The sequence below is a fragment of the Asterias rubens genome, chromosome 22, assembly GCF_902459465.1.
Source record: "Asterias rubens chromosome 22, eAstRub1.3, whole genome shotgun sequence".
In the NCBI taxonomy this organism is placed as follows: domain Eukaryota; kingdom Metazoa; phylum Echinodermata; class Asteroidea; order Forcipulatida; family Asteriidae; genus Asterias; species Asterias rubens.
Window position 1 is genome coordinate 7,144,995 of NC_047083.1, and position 5,432 is coordinate 7,150,426.

Genomic DNA, 5,432 nt, shown 5'->3' on the forward strand with positions numbered 1-5,432 from the left:
ATGCAGTCTTTTGTACTATCACGTCAATGTTGTGCCTATAAGAGCAAAACATGTTGTATTTGTGATATGAAGAATGTAAACGTGGTTCAATATATTCATGCTTTTCTTGTGCTTTTTCTATTCATATATGTACGAGGTCCTTGTTGTACCTGCTTGTAAATTGCGTGAATGAGTAATGTCACTTAACTTCAAAGGTTTTAGCACATTGTGTGCCACTTGCCGGATATTCAACAAATCTCTGGTGTATTTTAATCAAGCTGTATGTTGTACTGGGATTACTTTCTTTTATTCAGAGTCTTCGGGTAAAGTCACCATTGGAACCATTTTTTAGGGAGCGACACCTTTTTTATGAAACAAAATGTGTCCCAAATGACGTTTTACTGGAGTTTCTTGAATGATGTCATATGCAAATTAATTTTAATGTTTTGAGAAAGGAATAAATATTTGTACTAATAATAGTACTTTATGCACGAAGGCATGTTTTGATACTGAGAGTTTAATTTGATGCATATATAGATGAAACGTTGTCGTAAACACTAAATGAATATAATGGTTTTAGTCTGAGGCCATAATACACTTTGTTATGACTCGTTACACTTCACAGAGTTTAAAATAAGTTAATTATGTAAGATATTCATAATACAGGTTCTGATTGAAAACAAAGTGTGATTTTCTAGATATGAGCTTACTATAATAGCTGTTGATTGTATATTTTTGTTAAGAGGGCTAGTATTTCTATTTTTCGTAAACCACCTAATGTGAGTTTTGTGTGTACATGGTTTTGAGGTGAATGTATGTACCTTTCAATGGTAGTCAACCCATAGACCTTTTCGCAAATACCGGGGCGCGCGCGTAAAGCTTGGAATTAGGTGCATTGTGGTCTAGCTGGTATCCAAATTTGATCCATATCTATCCCACAATGCACCTCATTCAACAGTCTGCGCTTGCGCATTGGTATTTTCGATAAGGTCTATGATCCAGGATGAGGGTCTCGGCATTATGATGTCACCAAATGGCTCGTTTAAGTAAGAGTTGTACACCTGACAAAATGAAGTAACAAACCGTATGAATAGGAAAAATTCATTAGTCAGTCTGTATACAGTTTCAGCTGTTTGAAGAAGGGTGCCTGACACGAGTTTGGTGTTCCTAGAAAAAAAAATCGATTAAAATATGTGTAAACAATTAATGCTCAGAACAGCAAACGATAATGTACTTTAGATTGTTCTTCTTATTTCTATTTCATAATGGTTTCTGTGAATAACAGGTGACTAAAAAACATATATTATTTAATGTGGATTTTGAAATTGGCTATTTTGACATACATTTACTTAATTGAATATCAGGTTTTTTTCAGAAACACACTTCATGTCATTATAAAGCTGTAGATTCAAATCTAACTTTCCCCGAAAAAGATACGAACTAAACCCATCGGGAGTTGTAACTGCCAGCACCAAATAGTCTACTCTCAAACACCTTCCTCATTAGATGAGATTGTCAGGACATTTCCAGGAAACTACCAGAACATTTTGGTTGACATTTTCACACTTGACTTACTAACCACGGCCAACTCCCGGGGAATTGCCATTTCCCGCGAAATAATTACCACTTCTTTGGAGTACATAACCCCGAGGTTAGCACGTCAAGTGTTCATTTTCCAGGAACTTTATCAGGGGTTTAAATTAAAAGTGTGTCTAAAAACCGTCTGGTAAAACAACAAAACTATTAATTTTTATATTGTGTATTAAGGGTTGTTGCCAATGTGTTTATAATAATTACGGTTTAAATTGAAGGTGCAGTTTGTATGTTAACATGGCCGCTATGCCTGTTTTAGCAATTGTACCGTCAAACAGGCAAAACTAAAATGTTATGCTTATCATAGCTCTATAACACTGTTGATTAATATTACTCTATTTGAAGAGCTGTTTAACTGCGCCTGGATCAAAGCAGTAGGGAACATGATTAAAGTATAATGGCCTATACTTTAAAAGTCAATTAACTTTGTCTAGTTGGTTGCATATGATTTGGGTGTACTTGACCAAACTCGAGAATTGGTAGACGACGAAATCAAACCAATCCCTGTGTTTAAATTTGTATTAAGTATTAATTGTTTGTTAAATTGCTATAATGTACTGACAGTTTGATGTTTTGATAAAACGATTATACAAACAATTGTATAGTAAGATCTTCATAATAAATAAGTTGTTTCTGATTAGACAACAATTGCGGAATTTTTAAATGAGATTACGAAGTTTTATAAAGTGAAGTCACTTAAGTTTGATTTGTAACCGGTAGGGTCTAAATCCATATAAAAAAAGTAATATATAATTAAACAATAAATACATGTTAATTCTGCTGCTAATAATTGATAATGCACAACAACTCAACACTTTATTTGTCAAAAACTGTAATAAGTAGAGTTTTTTTTTGTTATATTTAGAAGTCAAGCTTTTCTGGTTTTTATTTTGTTCACAAAATATATTTTGCTTTACTGATATTCATATGAAATTATTAACAGTTCGTTTTTAATGTCAGATGACAGTTTTCGTTTCTATAAGATTAATGCTTGTTCAGTTGTATTGGATTGAATTATAAACGCGTAGTATGTCAATTTTTTAACTTAGCTTTTAAATGTTTATCATCGTTCAATAACTGTGATCAACAAGACAAAACAAAGTATAAATTGTTTTAACAAGATTTAAAATTGTTACTCGGTTACTAAACTGTTGCTCAGTTACTGTAAAGATAAAACCACAATTAATATTATTACTCAATTACTTTGATGATTTGATGCTCAATGGAATGTATCACGATATAAAAGTATGCATAAACTCTTGACACTCCAGCTATTGGAAAACCTACTGGAATATCTAAGACAAAGAAGGCTGATATCAGTATTGCATTATGTTCTTCATTCTGCATTCTTAATAAACACTCTTTTGTTATTCGTTAATGTAACAAGTCTGGGACCAACGTCCATGTGTTAAAGACACTGGACACTATTGGTTATTGTGATGAAGTCCAGTCTTCTCACTTGGTGTATCTCAACACATGCATAAAAATAACAAACCTGTGAATATTCGAGCTCAATTCGTTGTCGAAGTTGCGAGATTAAACTATAAAAGAAAAACACCCTTGTCACACGAAGTTGTGTGCTTTGAGATGCTTGATTTCGAGACCTCAAAACCTAATTCTGAGGACTCGCAATCAAATTCGTGGAAAATTACTTCTGTCTCGAAAACTACGTCACTTCGAGTGAGCCGTTTCTCACAATGTTTTATACTTTCAACCTCTCCCCAATACTCGTTACCAAGTAAGGTTTTATGCTAATAATTATTTTGGAGTAATTGCCACAAGTGTCCACTGCCTTCAACCATGAATCGCAAACTTATAAAGAAAGAAGGAAGGAAGACAAATAAAGAAGTACTGTTTACTCGTTGAATCCAAATATCATTTTATTTATTTTATATGTCAGACTTATTAAGGAATCTACCCTCCAACTCCAAACTTGTATTTGTTTATAATTGTCTTCTTCATCAAGATCAGTTCATAGAAAATCATAAGTTCTGTCTTATCGAAGTTGAAAATCTGAACCCCCAAAAAAGTGAAGAGAACAAAACTGATGACAAATAATGTTGATAATTTTATTCCTATTTACATTTGATTAAATTTTAACTCTAACACTTCTCATGTATCGTTCCTCCATGTTAAAATTGAAAAACATTTTTTAAGAGGTCTGCAGCATTGAAGACACTTTGTCCTGGTCGTGTCGGCGTTACGCATTGAACGGGTGAGGTTTATTTGTTTGTTTGCGTGTTGGGTTGTTTTTGTTTGGTTTTTGGGAGGTGTTTGTTTGTTTGTCGGGATTTTTTTTGGGGGGGGGGGGGGTGGGGGTCCTCGAATTGAGTGCAAAATAAGAAAGCCAAGTCTACGCTGATTGTTCAAACATTTTCTAGACACACCACCGAGTTTGAGTGCCAGCCTCACTCCACGTAAGAGATAAATGCAACATTCTGCAAATTGCATTTACAACTGCTCGTTTGTTATGACTAGCCTCCTCCATTTTACACTCCTGAGTCCATCAGGAGTGTAAAATTCGGGAAAACTGTTGAAATGTTCCTTCCCGCGCTCAAATCTGATAAACTATTATGACATAAGTGTTGCTTTGAAGGATCCATGCCAGTGCGTGCAGTGTCTTTCGCCGATGATTCTACCCCCTCCCTGTGGCTGAAGAGGATCACTCTAAAGAGGGCGCTATTATCAGAAAAGGGTGTTGTTGTTTTTTTGGGGGGGGTGGGGGGGGGGGGGTTGGAGAGGGGGCACATACCTCCGGGGGACTGAATCCTGACACACGCCCTTTTCACATTGTATCTCTTATCCGCTTGGAATACAGCCCCGGGAGTTTTTACTCCATACCCCCCGGCTTACTTTCACACTGTCGCCCCATTCCACGTGTATCCCGGGGTTTTGTCGCTTGAGAGCAGGTGGTTGCTTTTCCCCGGGGTATGCCCATTTGTCAGAGCAGACCGGGGGTGGGGGTAAAGGCCTGCCGTTACTATCCGGGGCAACCCCTGGGGGAATAGAGTACTGTGAAAAGGGTCAACATGACTGTGCTGATGAAGGGGAAGAAAAGGGATAGTTTGTGGGGAAAGCCCACAATGTCGCTTTGGTGAAAGACGTCCTCTTCCCCCCCCCCCCCCCCCCCTCCCCAGGGAAATGCGGTCCGCCGGAGATCTGTCGCCCAATGCAAAATTAACGTGAGCTGTAGGAGGATATTTCAAAAGACGGCGCTATCAGAAGTGATTTGTACGTAGTTTGCCATAATGGGGGGACCGAATCTCCGGAGGCGGGGGGGGGGGGCAGAATCTCCTGCCACACCCCCTCCTTACTTCCACCCAAACCGGCGTGGGAAAATCCTTATGAGGCGTCGATAATTGTTATGAACCTTTGAAAGTTTAACATGCTGTATTTTTCATTCAAACGAGTTGATTTACCACCATAGAGCTATAGCTCTATGTTTACCACAGAAACTTATTAGTGTAACGCACTCCTAGCATAAGAGACCTCAAACCAACACACTGATTGAAATCCAAAATGTTAATAGCGCCACCTGTTGGTCAAAAAGGGAAGGGGGTTCGTCTATTATTTATAAAAAGGGTACATTATGTTGAGAAATGTTTTCTTTCGGCACCAGAGCTTCCTGCGATGCAGTTTTATAACAATTAAAGATCTGCAATGTGTTGTAGAAGTGAGTCTTAAATTGTCATTTATTAAAGTTAACCAGTAAAATAATTATTGAAGACAATCTTGTGAAACTAATGTTCCTAATAATACCTACTAAAATATTGGAACACTCGAGCAAGGTCGTCGCACGCACTACTACTACGGACTGACGGACGGAAGTTGACTGTATTATGGGATCCATTGTTATAAAG